The sequence below is a fragment of the Elephas maximus genome, chromosome 7 (assembly GCF_024166365.1).
Source record: "Elephas maximus indicus isolate mEleMax1 chromosome 7, mEleMax1 primary haplotype, whole genome shotgun sequence".
NCBI classification, from domain to species: Eukaryota; Metazoa; Chordata; class Mammalia; order Proboscidea; family Elephantidae; genus Elephas; species Elephas maximus.
The window spans coordinates 82948040-82964989 of NC_064825.1; the positions used below are offsets into that span (position 1 = coordinate 82948040).

At 34.0% G+C, this 16950-nt stretch overlaps 1 protein-coding gene across 2 annotated transcripts in view; it reads right to left on the minus strand.

Annotated features, from left to right (window-relative positions):
• The window catches only part of KIF18A (kinesin family member 18A), a 99786-nt gene that overhangs the window by 14064 nt on the left and 68772 nt on the right, over nucleotides 1-16950 (minus strand). The window lies entirely within an intron of this gene.

The following is a 16950-nucleotide window of genomic DNA, read 5'->3' on the forward strand; positions in this document are numbered from 1 at the left end:
AATAAAATCTCAAGTGAATGAAAAAATTGTATCTGTTACTATCTCAGGTATGATAGCTAATTAAACAATCTAGTTGCTTGATTTATCTTCTGCAGGATACATAATTTATAAGTTTACAAATACTTAGATTTAATACCAAAAATGAGTGAATATATAATTTCGTCTCTTTTCAAAGACTTCAGAGTACTCTTACTTTGACCCTCACTACTCTGCCGAAGCAATTCTTCCAAATGTCGAGTGCTTGCCGGGAATAATGACCTTTTCTCAGGTCTATCCTACAACTTCTGTAGCTTTTCAAAGATAACACTACTACTTCTCCAGTGTTTCTGTTATCCTATGTATTTCTTCTTCCTCCATCCAGTAAATGTATACATTTCCCTAAGGAGTCATACTTGATCCTTTAGTCTTCTTACTCTACTCACACTCTTTTATTTCTAATTATTCTTTTGCCAGTGCCTTCTCAGTCATCTGGGTCCCAAATAACTAGATTTTTACCTTTTCCTTTTCCCTTGCATTTCCAAACTTCACCAATCCCATCTCTTCCACTTACAATTAAAACATAACTATGATCATATCACTCTTCTGATTAAAGACTTGTAGTAACCTTTAAATACAAACAATATCCAGATTTTTAATAGGGGAATTCTTGGTTTCTGGTCCAAAGTTAAGGGGTAAATTGTTCTGTTTGAACTTAAATGTCAGTTCTCACAATACGAGGTATGCTTATTAAATATTTAAGTACGCAAACACCTTGCAAACACCTTTTACTAATGAAGAAAATAATGAATTGACTACATACATAACAATAAACTCGATCAGCTCCCAAACCCCAGACCCACTGCCTTCAAGTCGATGCCGATTCATAGTGACACTTTAGGACAGAGTAGAACTGCCCCACAGAGTTTCCAAGGAGCGCATGGCAGATTTGAACTGCCGACCTCTTGGTTAGCAGCTGTAGCACTTAACAACTACGCCACCAGGGTTTCCTGATCAGGTCCAGTGTACTTATATTTTTAATTACCTTTTTTTTCTGCTCTGCCTATTTCATTCTGGTGAACTTTGCACTGTCTGCCACGAAGAGTCTTTGCTTGGAATGTATTGTCCAGGGAAGAAACTAGAATGTGTATTTTTGCCCTTGGTTTGTAATCATGAAGAATAATTTCCAATTTATGTTATATTTGCTTTACTACTTAAATGAATAATATTCAAAGCTGAATGAAACAAGTGTTATGTATTTCAATAAAGCAATTCAAACTTTCAATCAAGTTAGAAAATACAGCAATCACCAACAGTACGTGCATTATTCTTCTTATGTCAGTTGACAATAGGCTCTGCTATGGCTAGGTTGACAATTACCCTCTAGGAAATACAATTTAAAAACAGGAAGAAAAATATGATCCCTGTTCTACTAAGGAGTTTTACTTTTCTGAGAACCAGATAAATGAGATCCAGATCTTAAAATAATTTTCCACTCCCTTTAACATGACATTTGTCAAATTTTCCATTACCAGATATTTTTATACTAATGCTGCCGTGTAAAGACAGTTACTTTTCTCCACTGTGCTGCTACCACCAATTTGGTGGCTATTAATAGCTGGAAGATTAACTTCTTTTCCCCTGAGAGGCAGCAGGGGTATAGAGGATAGAAAACTATATCGAGGATAGGAAACTGAATTGGGAGTCAGGAGACTTGGATTCTATTTCTGGTTTCACCACCGACTCACTGAGTGACCTTGGGCAATTCACTTAAACAGTGTGGGCATTAATACCCCTAGAAAAAAAGGGGTGCTACTCTTTCATGTACAGGGAATTTTCTAGGATCAGATGATATCTATAAAATACTTAAGTTCAAGGAAAGCCTCTAGAAATATATGCTTCAACTGTTAGCATTACTTCTTTTCACAGGGAAAATTACAATTTACTTTCTAATAGTCCATCATAACTAACTTACAGTTATTTCTAAAACAGTACACTTCCAACAACATCTCACTTTTGGGTATCAGACATTCAACTTATCAAGGCTGATGATAAACTGTAATATAAACCAAAGCTATTGTTAAAGCAGACACCTCTAAGTGTTATTTGGAAATATAGATTTTATAACAACATTCTAAAATTTTGTACATAATGCAGCATGAAATCTCAAGGAAAAAGAATTATCCATAGTCACTACTATAGTCACTACTTTCTTGCACACATCTAGCGGGGGACAATCTCTGGAGTAGTAAATTCCCGTGGGTGAATTCCCATGACAGTGGGCTACTTTTTCCCAATGCTAAGAAAAAGCATGAAGAGGGAGTCTTTCTACTGAAAAAATATCCAGCTGTCCTCTGGGATAATCTAAACACACATTTAACATCAAAGTTTTACATGATCAGACTGAGTAACGTTTTGTCAGTGAAAGGAACATCAGTGATATATTCATATATCTTAGCCAAAATCCTGTTAGTCTGATGATATATCTTAAGACGAAGGAGAAACAGAGAGACGTGGTCATTAATACAGATCACATACTTTTGTTTACTGGGCCTGGAAGAAGAGATGCTATACATAGCATGTACAAAATGCAAATCTAGAGTTTTTTTTTTTCTTCTTTTTATTACCTCAATTATTAAATAGAGATCAAATAATAAAAGGCGGGCAAAAAGCAGATAGTTCAGGACTACTTAGGCTGACCAGTTACTAAGAAACTTTCAGGGATAACCAGAAGCAAAAGTGATATTTAAAGGCTTAAATAAAAATCCAGCAGTCAATCCACTATAACTCTATCAATGTAAAAGTATAAAGACTCTACTTATCAAGGAAAACTAAAAGAACACAGTAAACAATTGATATTTCACTTAGAATGTGATTTCTTAAAACATATACATACAATTATAAAATAAATAACTACTCTCCTTTGGCCAGTTAGGTAATGGAGTGAGTATATACTTTAAGTGGATATCACAAGTAGAGAGCATTGGGTTAGGTTTTTGTAGATTTTAAGTTTATAAGAACTATTGGATAAGACAGGTCTACGTTAATAAAAGAGATTTACTGTACTTTTCCACTAGAGTGAAAAAGTATACAGTAACTTTCCAGAAGAGCAGGTGTGGGGCAGTTGTATAGTTCTCCAGGATTTGGCTTAAGAAAATGTTATCTTACAAGATTCCATAATTCTTGGGCCCATAGAATGGAAGTGACAAAGAAGGAACCTATAAAATTATAATTCCTTTTAGAAAGGAATACCACACTTACTTAATCTGCCCATGGCAGTGAAGAAATCAAATGACACATTGCACTGGGCAAATCTGCTGCAAAAGACTTCTTTAATGTGTTAAAAAGCAAAGATGCCACTTTAAGGACTAAGGTATAGCTGACCCAACCTGTGGTGTTTCCAATCACCCAATATGCATGTGAAAGGTGGACAATGAAAAAAGACGACCAAAAAATTGATGCCTTTGAATTATGATGTTGGCGAAGAGTATTGAACATACCATGGACTGCCAGAATAATGAACGAACTGTCTTGGAAGAAGTACAAGAATGCTCTTTAGAAGCAAGGATGTCAAGACTTCGTCCCACATACTTTGGACATGTTATTAGGAGGTATCAGTCCCTGAAGAAGGACATCAAGCTTGGTAAAGTAGAGGGTGAGCGAAAAAGAGGAAGACCCTCAATGAGATGGATGACACAGTGGCTGCGACAATAAATTTGAGTATAATAAAAATTGTGAGGATGGTGCAAGATGGGGCAGCATTTTGTGCTGTTGTACCTGAGGTCACTATGAGTCAGAACTGACTCGATGGCACCTAACAACAACAATTCAATCTGTATGCTGAGCAAAAAATCTGAGAGGCTGGATTATATGAAAAACATGGCATCAGGATTGACGGGAGACTCATTAACAACCTGCAATATGTAGGACTTGAAGCACTTACAGATGAACATCAAAGGCTACGGCCTTCATTATGGCTTATATCTCAACATAAAGAAAACAAAAATCCTCACAACTGGACCAATAAGCAACATCATAATAAATGGAAAAAAGATTGAAGTTGTCCAGGATTTCATTTTATTTGGATCCATAAACGCCCATGGAAGCAAGAGTCAGGAAATCTAATGACATATTATGTTGAGGAAATCTGCTGCAAAAGACCTCTATAAAGTGTTCAAAAGCAAAGATGTTACTTTGAGGACTAAAGTGTACCTGACCCAAACCATGATATGTTCAGGAGGGGTGAGGAGATTAAAAATGCATTGTAAACTGGGATAGGAAACATTGGAGTCACTGGGGAAGTCTGGCTGTCTCTAGGGCCTAACTTTCTAAGGAATCAATCCAATGCATCATATACTTGAGTACAGGAGGCACTGGGTGGTACTGTATCTTAGAGTTTCTGAATAATTTTACTATTTGTAGATCATTTCTTGGACTTTAACTCCCCAACATATTGTAGGTATACTGCATTTCTATTGTCCTGAAACAGTTATAACCTATAGATTTAAGTGAATATGACTTGTTGAAATTCACATCCAAATAATAAAAATAATCTCAAGGCATTTTAAAGGAAAACAAACTAATTTTCAACTCAGGATCAATGCTTGTTTTAACTTATTTATGAAAGGAAAAAAAAAAAGTTATAGTTAGCTACAGTACAAGAACAACAATCTTAAGAAGGCTGCACCTGCATAAAGAGTATTCACTGTTCATCCACCCACAATTCATTCAGCTCCTGTCATCCTGTAGACTTTTTAGGTATTGAAACTATAGCAATAAGCAAGGTAGCTAAAAACATACACTTTTGAGAAAAAAAGGCAGATGACAGTAAGTAAATCCAATAAATTAAGAGTAATGATATATAAGCTGAGAGGACAATAAAATACACATGGGATAGACTGATGGGAGTCAGGAGCGGTGTTTTAAATATGATGGTCAGCGAAAGTCATTCTAAGGATAGGACATATAATCTGATACATGAATGACTCTGAAGAACCCACAGTTACAAAAAGATATAGGAAAAAAAAAAAAAAAAAAAACCCAGAGAAAACAGCAAGTATAAAGACCCAAAGCCAACAATGAATTTGTTAAGCTCAAGGAAAAGAGCACGCTAGTGTGGGTGAAGTGTAGTGAGTGAGTGGGAGAGGAGAAATGAGAGGAAGCTGAAGAGACAGAAAGGGGCCAGTTTACGTTAAGATTTATATCCATGATAAGGGCTTAGATTTTATTCCTAGTGTGAAGGGATGTCTGTGGAGAATTTTAAGCATAGACATGATGTGATTTCACTTATGTTTAAAAAAGATTGTTTTGATTGCTGTGTATAGAATATGAATGGGCAAGGGAAGAAGTAGAAAAATCAGTAACAAAGCTACTGCTACAGGTCAGGCAAGAGATGAGAGCTTGGAGTAGAACGGTAGCATTGGAGATAGAGATATGGGAAGGGTATTGTATTCAAATAATCAGATAAAAATTATATAAAATGCAGAGTGTATTTAAAGATATACATAGCTATGTGATTAGCTGTATGACAAGAAGGCACAGAGATAGAGTTCACAGAAATGAATTGTATATATTCATTTTACACAGGATTATGAATATAAATTGACAGTTTTCCATGAAACCATAAACCGTCTGTGGGCACACAACTACAGAAACCTTCAAATGGTTCTAACTGTCATGGGCTCAAATCTGGCATTCTCTAATTACTGACATCTTCCCCTCAAGCCCCCATCAGGCTTGAAGTCCTGTCCTCTATTAGAAGCTCTGTAGGTATCTTGGAATTTGCTCCCCTCTCTCTTGTCTGGATCTCATCAATTTGAGGCAGCTGCCTAGATCCAGAAAGGAATCCTAAAACAGAAAGTACCCAACCCTACAGGGCTTGCTCCCAGCATTGGCGGCTATATCATACATGAATAAGAAGCTCTTGGGGAAAGAGGCAAGCATTTTAGATGAGTCTACCTACGGCTCTGACTCCTTTTCTACAATTCTTGGGCTGTTGGATTTGCAAATAGAAATGCATTTTCCCTCTATTTCTGGACTTTAATTTCTATTTGATTATTAGCAAGTTATTGGTAAGTATACTTATAATAAGCAAAGAGAAAACCCACTGGACCTATAAAAGGATAACATGGTTACAACAGAAGAAGCATTATAGGAAAAACTTTCCTGAAGAAATTTATAGTATTGAGAAGAAAAGTGGTATGACACTTCTTAACAGCAATATAGGAATTTTGAGATCAGTAGAGCAATGTCTTCACAATTCTAAGAAAAAATATTTTCAACCTGGTGTTCTATAGCTAGTCAAGCAATTTACTTCCTATGAACCCATTCTCCAGAAACTATTATTGGAGGACATATTTTTGCATAATACAGGAGAGGAACAAGAAAGAAGATGAGGGAAGAAAGCAAATATTAAATAGAAGGACCATAAAGTTGTACATGAAAAGAAATTTATACACTTCTTGGCTCACCAGGGAATAATATTTACATAGAGATGCTCAATAGGATTTATTTTTCAAAAGATGAAAACTGCTTTGGCAAGATGGGAGCTGGGGAGGAAACACATGTCTTTGAGAGATGTAATATAAAGGAGTTAAATTATTAGAGATAAATAGTATTAAATAAATATCTAAAACTTAAAAAAAAACAAAACAGACAAAAATTTACAGTATAAATTTGAAGTTTAGGAGAAAAATCAGAAAAAAAAAGAAGACAAACCAAAAAAACTCACTAAAGGGAGCATAAGAATTAGGAATGGGCAGCAATAGGTCAGAGACTACTTCTACAAATGTTATTGTAGTTGTTAATTTTCTAAACTACATACAGGCATTACTTTGATAAAAATATAAACTGAATTTAAGATGGAGGCGAAGAAAGGGAGAAGGAAGGGATAAGACAGATGAAGAAGCGCAGGCAGAGGCTTTTAATGGAAAAGAATTAATCACAGTTTGGGACCATAAAGTAAAAAAGCAGACCAACACATGTCTCTCGCTTGTCCTGGGGTAGCTTTACTCAAAATCCTTAGATTCTGCGTGAAATCAATTAGCCAAAGCTATGAAGCTTTACATTCAAAAAGCCTAACTGAAACAACCAAGCAAATAACATGAAATGAAGTGGGTAATGTAATTGAAGGATAGAATGAATACTCTAGCCCTAGGAAAAGTGAGAAAGATCTTTTATTTCATCCTCTGCCTACTGGCTTACCACTTCACTCCACTTTTATATTAAAAAGGAAGGCTGAACAATTTCCTACTTAGCAGAATTTTAAGAGGGTTAATAAAAACATAAACCAATTAATCATCAGCAATAACTCATTCAAGATGGCAAGAAATGGATTCAATAAACTTGAGTCATCAGTCCCAGGAATGAAGGAAAATTCCTTTTTTTGTAGGGGACAGGGAAACCACTCGTAAAATCTGAATGCTAGTATGTCGTATTTTGATATGCTGAAAAGTATAGAAAATAATGATAGAAATATAGTTTAGGACAGCAAAAACTCTAAGACATAAAAGGCATATTTTGTTAAGAACAATTGAATTAATTAGTTTACTTTCAGATATTTTAAGTGTCTTAAAGATCTCCAGGTTTAGGTTAGCTTTCTTAGGACTATCTTCATCTTCACATTTAGATTCTACAGGAAACATTATGTTGTAATTTCCTTGCAGGTTTGTTAAGAAATATTCAGATGATTAAACGGAAATGACATCATCTTAAGGACAGAACAAAAGATTTTCCATCACTACATGCAAGTTAACTGATATATATATATATAATTCTAAAGAACTGTTTGGCTCAAGAGAATGTTTAAATATAGAAGAAAACATTCTTTGATGGTTACAGGGTGGAGAGGGGGAGAGAGGGGTATTCACTAATTAGATAGCAGACAAGAATTAGGTGAAGGCTAAGGACAACACACAATACAGGGGAAGTCAGCACAACAGGACTAAACCAAAAGCTAAGACGTTTCCAGAATACAACCAACACTTCGAGGGACAGAGTAGCAGGGGTGGGAGTCTGGGGACCATGGTTTCAGGAGACATCTAGGTCGACTGGCATAACAAAGTTTATTAAGAAAACCGTCTGCAACCCATTTTGGTGAGTGTCGTCTGGGGTCTTAAAACCTAGTGAGAGGCCATCTAAGATGCATCAATTGGTCCCAACCCCACCTGGGGCAAAGGAGAACGAAGAACACCAAAGACACACGGAAAATATTAGCCCAAGAGGCAGAAAGGGCCACACAAACCAGAGACTCCATCAGCCTGAGACCAGAAGAACTAGATGGTGCCCAGCTATCACTAATGATCACCCTGACAGGGAACACAACAGAGTCCTTGACAGAGCAGGAGAAAAGTGGGGTGTGGAACTCAAATTCTAGTAAAAAGACCAGGCTTAATGGTCTGACTGAGACTGGAGGAACCTTAGAATACATGGACCTGGGACTCTTTTAACCCAGAGCTAAAACCATTCCCAAAGCTAACTCTTCGGACAAAGATTGGACTGGACTATGAGACATAAAATCATACTCGTAAAGAGTGTGCTTCTTAGTTCAAGTAGATACATGAGACTAAATGGCCAGCTCCTGTCTGGAGACAAGATGAGAAGGCAGAAAGGGACAGGTGCTGGTTGAACGAACATGGGAAATCTGGGGTAGAAAGGAGGAGTGTGCTGTCACATCAGAGAGAACTAGGGTCACATAACAATGAGTGTATAAATTTACATATGAGAAACTAACTTGAGCTGTAAACTTTCACTTAAAGCGCAACAAAAATAAAAAAGAATTGTTTGAGACTATCTACAGAGAAATTGTTCATTGAAAAATAACCTTAATATTGCTTTACTTATAAAAGTCTAATTCAGCTATTCCAAAACTTAAGATGATGTTTTTAGGCTTATTAATATCTCATGCAGGCACATATTAATGAAGCAAGGATACAATTAATGAAGTGACTATGCATTGTATTGTAGTCTTAGGACTCATGAAGCCTTTCTTAAAAATAACAATTTAGTAACAATGCATATACAATGCTAGAGCTTGGCACTTCAGACATATTAATAAACTCTTAATTTAGGGAAGCATTTAGATGGGGGAGATTATATGAGAAAGTAATATAGCTTTTCAGAATTATTATGCTCTACAGTTCAAACCAGGGTTTTAAAAGTAATCAGGGATAAACCTACGGAAAGAACTAGAAGAGATTCTCTTCTAAACCCTACAATAAATTCTCTTCTAAACCCTACAATAGCTTTGTTTAATGAACTGAATTCTAGTTTTTGTAATACTTAACAATTAAGAGTTTAAGAAACATTTTGAAATACCACATTTATATGATGCTTTAGGCATCTTATATACAACAGAAAATGTGCATTTCACGATGAAGTGGTAAGCATTCTATTCATCTATTCTTGCATTATGGCTAGAGATTCCCGCTTCAAAAAGTTTTTTTACTGTAAGTCCACACAGTGACTAAAAAGGAAGTCAGACAAAAACATTTTGCTGAGACTGCCAAGTTTTAGAAGCTTCTCAAAAGACTTTTAAGTACTAAAACCACTTTTAAAATTAACTGTAAATGCAAGCACTGAAGTCATGGATTAGACAGAAAGAATACAGACATTTTCATCACTAACAGTACAGATTCTAACACAATATGACATGGATTATAACATGTGTAGATTACTATTTATACAGTTTGTGTGCTATGACATAAAATATGCTATCAACATAAACCACAGTTTAAAATAAAAACAAAAAAGTGCAAAGCACAATGAAATTAGGATTAACTTGTCTGGCCCATTAAAATATACTTGCTGAGTGATTTTGAGAAATTACAAATCAATATTTGTTGACTAGTTAAGTGGTTAATCAAGAAATACACAAAGTTTGGACATTCCCCTGTCACTTGCCATCCTTCTGCTAAATCCTAGCATTTTAAGGAATATGATCAACTAATGGCAGCGTGATAAAAATAACAAATTGGGCATTTTCACTTTGTTGATGAAATCTTGGAGTCTGATGAAGATGCATATGAAAAAGACCTTGCTAAACTGACTTGTACCAATTGCCTCAGAGAAATATTTAAAAATGTATTTATTTGCTGAATTGTTTTTTAAGCTATTTAAGTCCACCTATTTTTTTTTTTTTTTAATGCACAAACTATAGGGTCACTGAGTTGGAACTGACTCGATGGCAATGGGTGTGTTTGTTTTTTTTATATGCACAATCTAGTCTATATCAACATAGCTCTCAAATATTTCATTTCTCCAAAAAGTCTATCTTATAGGCTTGCCTGAGGACTCTGAAATGTTTCTACTAGAAAGTAGGAAAACAAACAAAAAAAGACAAACAGTTGTATCATATCTATTTTCCTAAAAGTAGTTCAAAAATATCAGTATATTCTTACTTTGAAAATATTCTCTATTATTTTTATTATAAAAAAACTCATTAAATAGGTTCTAAGATTAAATTATATAAACAAGCAAATAAATAAAAAACAGTTGCCTTTTAGTTAATTCCAAGTCACAGTGATCCTATCTGTGTCAGGGTAGAACTGTGTTTCATAGGGTATTCACGGTTACTGATTTTTTATAAGTAGGTCACCAGGCCTTTCCTCTGAGGTGCCTGAGTGACTCAAATGTCAAACCTTTCGTAGATATATAAAATACACACATACCCAAAAATGTTCTCTGTATTTTATACCCTGAATCTTTGTGACCCTGGGTAATATCTAATTTCTCTTGGCCTTTAAGCGTATAATGAAGATAAAATCTACCTTACAGGAATTCTATGAAGGTTAAATGGGATAAGATATGAACTTATTGGTAGATCAGTCTTTGAGTGGATCAGTCTAATTTCTAAGACTGTCCCAGATGATCAGAAATAGACCATGGTAATGAAAGGAAATTAAGTTCCTGATTATGACAAACATCAAACCGGGCTTTATTACTATTAAACTAAATGGCCCACATTCAAAATACTGGTGTACAGAATATATACTTTTGTGGTATTAAATTAGATTATTAATGTTTTACTCAAGTATAAAATAAACATGGTCTAAATATATGAGAACCTACAATTGAGTGATAGACCAAAGAGCCAAGGTACTGCTGAACAAAATTTGCTATCCCAGAAAGAAAGGTTCAGAATTTAAAAACTTAACTAATGTAAATTCTAAGAACATTTCAAAAGAATATAAAGATTTAAAAATCTTATCAAATTAAAATCTTTTCCAATATTTTACAACATAAAAATATTTCTAGCATTTGTGAAATCAATGAGGAAAAAGTGGCTGAACTTCCAATACAATATACAGTTGCATATCGTCTAGTTTAAAATACTTTATAAAGAAACCTCCATGACCACATTGATGCTTTTAAGGGTAATGAAGGAGGTATCAATGAATAAAGGTATGCCTATAACTACGATATCTTCACCTTCTATAGCTTTCGAAGAATGTAATGAGTCTGAAGGAGAAACTTAAATATTCAAGAGAAAAAAATATTTACGTAATAGGTCACCTAACATTTGATTACTGTATTCTTATACAAATAATGTGCACCTTCTACATTTGTTTGCCAGCTGCTCCCTTCTCCTGTGAAGTATTTTTGTAAACATCAATATGCCAATTTTTTTTTTTTTTTTTTACAAAAATACCTCGGGGGGGGGGATGAGGAGAAGGGGAGAGGAGGAAGTGGTTGGCAAACAAACATAGAAGGGGCAAGTTATTTGCATAAAAATGTGAAATGTGAAAAATAACACAGAAAATACTTTACAAGCCTTTTAAAGCCTTAGGAAAGAATTAGCTTTAGCTACCAGAAAGCTAAGCAATGAAGAACTAAGGTAATTATTAACTTCAGGAAAAACAAGAGGTTACCAAAAACAAAGAAAAAGGAAATATACTGTATTACTTGGTTCACAAGTAAAAAAAGTTTACACATTCACAATACTACAAATAACTAAAAATTGTAATGTATTTATATTACCAGTTTCAGGGAAGAAGAAATAAGGTGGTGGTATAAATGAGCTAAATTTTCATCTTGAGTAATGAAAAGATAACATCTAAGCATAGATCAATAAAAAACCAGTAGTATAAACATACTGTTTAGAAATATCAGGTAAATATTGGAAACTTACTATAAGTCATTCAGCATGCATTCCAACAGAAAATAGAAAAAGCAGTGTTTTGTGTTCATCTTCTTAAAAATAATTTTAAGAAATGTCAGTATTTTTTACTTTTAAAAGATTTTTAAAATTATCATTATAAGATTATTTTAATTATTATTAAATTAATAAGTCACCAACTAGGAAGCTCTCTGAACCTCCGTCTTAAAAAGCCTTTATTGTCCTCCTCTTGTGGCCATGATAGATTATATCATGCCTCATGAGACTTAGTCAGCATTGGGGCCCCAGCTGGTCCCTCTTGGCTGGTCAACCCCTGATTCTATATCATTAGAAACTTCCAAAACTGAAATGCAAAGAGAAAAACAAAACAAAAAACCCAGAATATCCAAGAACTATGGGCAATTACAAAGGGTATCACATATGTGTAATGGGAATACCAGAAGAAAAGGAAAAAAAGAAAGAAACAGAAGAAATATTTAAAGTAATAATGGCTGAGAATTTTAGAATTTTAGAAAATTAATGAAATACCAAACCATAGGTCCAGGAAGTTCAGAGAACACTGAGCAGGATAAATTTTGCACCTAGGCATATCATAATCAAGTGGTAGAAAATCAAACACAGAGAGAAAATCATGAAAGACGCCAGAAGACAAAAATAAACCTTATCAGTAAGGGAATAGAATTAACATCAGATTTCTCTTCAAAAATAATGGAAGCAAAGAGGGTGGTATGAGATATTTAGCGTTGAAAGGAAAAAACTAAGATGAAACACCACCCACCTAAAATTGTTTATCCAGTGAAATTATACTTCAAAAGTGAAGGAGAAATAAGGGCTGTCTCAAACAAAAATTGAGAGAATTTATCACCAGTATACCTTCCTTGTTTTTTTTTATCTTCCTTGTAAGAAATAATTAAATAAGTTCTTCAAAGAGAAGAAAAATGATATAGATCAGAAACTTGGATCTACATAAAGAGTGTTATACAGGGAATAAATGAAGGTAAGATATTTTATTTTTCTTATTCTTAATTGTTCTAACAGATAAAAGCTTGTTCAAAAGAATAATAACAATGTATTTAATGATTATACCTTATGAGTAAATGTATGACAACAATGTTATAAGTGATGGGATGGAGGAATTGGGGATACTCTGTTACAAGGTAGCTGTACTACCTGTGAAGTGGTATAGTGTTATTTGAAAGTGGACTTAGATAAGGTATAAATGTATATTCCAAACTCTAGGGCAACTACTGATTTTTTTTTTAAAAGTAATATAATTGCTAAGAGAAGAGACAAAAAGGAATCATACAAAATGCTTCATTAAAATGAGAGAAGGCATCAAAAGCATGGGAGAACAAAAAAGAATAAAAGAAGCAGAGAATAAAGGAAATGAATAGAAAATTGTTACGAATATTACAGACATTAAACTACTATATCAGTAATCACTTTAAATCTGAATGGTTTAAATACACTAAAAGACAGAGACTGTCAGAGTGGATAAAAAAACAAGACATCATATATGTTGTCTATAAAAAACACACTTTAAATGTAAAAATACAGATATATTAAAAGGAAAGGATGGGAAAAGATATACTGCTAACATCAATCGAAAAAAATTTAGAGTAGCTATAATAATTTTAGGGTAAGGAAAATTATTAGGAATAAACAGGGGCATTACATAACGACAAAGGGGTCAATTCTCTTAAGAACACGTAACAACAGACCTAATATTCGAGGCAGAAACTGATAGAACTGCAAGGAGAAATAGACAAATCCATTATTATTCTTAGAGACTTCAACATCCCTCTATCAGTAATTGACAAATTCAGCAGGCAGAAAAATCAGTAAGAACATAATTGAACTGAACTGTACCATCAATCAGCTGGCTATAACTGACATTTATAGAATACATCATCCACCGATAACAGGAGTCTTCTCCAGCTCACGTGGAAAATTCACCAAGATAGATTACATCCTGGGCCATAAAACACACCATGAGAAATTTAAAAAAACAGAAATCATACAAAGTATGCTTTCAGACTCCAACGGAATTAAACCAGAAATGTCTAACAGAAAGCCAGCTAGAAAAATCCCAAAATATCTGGACATTAAACAACACACTTCTAAATAACACATGGGTCAAAGAAGAAGTCTCAAAAGAAATTAAAAACATATTCTGAACCAAATGAACTAAATGAAAATAAAAATACAACTTACTAAAATTTGTGGGATGCAGTAAAAGCAGTATTTGGAGGAAAACTTATAACACTGAATGCATATATTAGAAAAGAAAAAGAGCTAAAATCAACAACAGAAGCTTCTACCATAGGAAACTAGAAAAAGAGGAGCAAATTAAATACAAAGTAAGCAGAAGAAAAGAAGTAACAAAAATTAGAGAAGAAATTAATGAAATTTAAAGCAAAATCAACAGAGAAAATCAACAAAACCACAAGCTAGTTCTTTGAGAAGATCAAGAAAATTGATAAACCCTTTAGATTAACCAAGCAAAAAAGATGACGTAAATTACTAATATCAGAAAGGAAAGAGAGACCATCACTACTGATTCTATAGATGTTAAAAGGATAGCAAAGGAATATTATAAACAACTTTATGGCCCAAACTGGATTGTTTATATGAAATGGACCAATCCCTTGAAAAACAGAATCTACACCAAAAGTCACCCAAGGAGAAATAAATAATCTGAATAGGCCTCTATCTAATAAAGAAATTCAATCAATAATTAATAACCTTCCAAAACAGAAAGTACCAGGCCTAGATGGTTTCACCAGTGAATTCTACCAAACCTCAAAGGAAGAAATTAGGCCAACTCTCTATTCTCTTACAGAAAATAGGAACAAATGAAATAGTTCTTAAGTCACTACATGTGGTTAGCATTACCCTAATATCAAAACCAGACAAAGACATTATAAGAAAACTACAGACCAATGTCTCTTATAAACATAGATACAAAAATCCTCTACAAAATATTGGCTAATCAAATCCAATAAAAAGAACTGTACACCACAACCAAATGAGATTTATCCTAAGTATTTTTTTTATGTAAAGCTGGTTCAACGCTCAAAAATCAATTTAGGTAACCCATCACATCAACAGCCTAAAACAGAAAAATCATATAATCATATCAACAGATGCAGAAAGAACATCTGAAAACAAAACAAAACAAAAACAAAAAATGACAGCCAGTCCTGATAAAAACTCTCAGCAAACTAGGAATAGAGGGGAACTTAACTTGATAAAGAGCAGTTATGAAAAACCTACCCCTAACATTATACTTATGTGGTAGGAAATTAAATGCCTTGATCAAGATCAGGAACAAGGCAAAGATGTCCCTTCTCACCATTCTTATTCAACACTGCAATTAGATTAAAAAAAAAAAAAAGGAAATAAAAGGTACACAGATTGGGAAGGAAGAAATAGTCTTTTGCTTGCAGATAACATGATTGTCTATACAGAATTAAAAAACGCAATGGGAATGCAAAAGAGCATGTACAGGCAGAGGAGCTATAAAGGAAAGGTTTCACAATATGGGATGGACGGAGAGGAAGCAGCATTTAAGACTGAGAGAAAAGCTTGCAAGAAGCACAAAGCATGTTTAAGGGAAGTCTGGGACACTAAGTGCTGGAGTTTCATATTGGACTTCAGGAGCCTTTGAAGGCTCTCCTAAGGGGTCTGAACGTTATTAGGAAGTTCACTTTGGTGGCAGTGTGAAGGCAGGACTGCAGAGGGGAGAAACAAGAGATATGGAAACTAGCTTAGCTGTCACTATAATTATTCATTTCTTAAATCAAATTCTCTAAAAATGTTTTAAAATAAATTAACAAACACCACTCTTTTCTCTCTATGCTTTACTCTCTCAATACAACTACTGGCAATTTCATGTGATCTCTTAGGTAGAGGGGGTTTATATTTACTTTTTAGCTTTTAAAAATATTTCACAGATGGTTCCGTTAAATAAAGAGACTAGATAATTTATCATTAATGACTTAAAAATTTCTCTGTTAAAAAATGGGCAGGCCTTTTGGGGTGATCCTTTGATGTGCTATATCATGAGTCTTGAATGATCTTACCCAGAGGAACTAATTTATCAAAAGCCGAAGACTGCAAATGTTGAAAGATTTACAGAGCTCTATTTTTTTTTTTTTACGTTAGTGTAAAAAGCAGAATGTGGTATTTAGCAAACATGAGTCACAGGCTGCAAAGCAGCGTTCATGATAGGGAGACACTGATGAATGGGATTAGATCTAACTGAGGTTTGGGACAAAATGATGGCAGGGATTTTTCTTTTTCTAGCATTCATGTGGATACGTACGTGAAGAGGTATTCTGGGAAACTATGCTAAATTAAAATTAGTTGGCAAAGTTATAAAGTAAATCAAGCATTAATATATGCATTTCAATAAACATTTCCTGGCTACAAATGGTTGATACAATTACTGTACTAATCATAAATCTCATTTTTTTTAACAGCCTTGTGACTCATGAAATTCATAGTTGAAAATGATACTGGTGAATTTTCACTATTCAATAAATGTGTAATCTTAAGGTACCACTAAATTAACCAAAACTAATTAACATTTTTAAATGCATTCATGAGACACTATTGTAGTTATTGTAGTATTACAATAATACCTCTATAGATAGAATTGGTTATATACAAATATTACAAAGAGGGACTACATTTTCCCATGTATTAAAGAATTGTCATAGTCCTTCAAAATAATTCAACACCTTGAGTAATAAATCAACCTTAACCTTTTGATACTTGTCTCTGTGGGAAATAGCAGACACCATGTCTTCCTCTAAGTTGGTCTCATTTTCCCACTATTTATTCATGCTTATTTA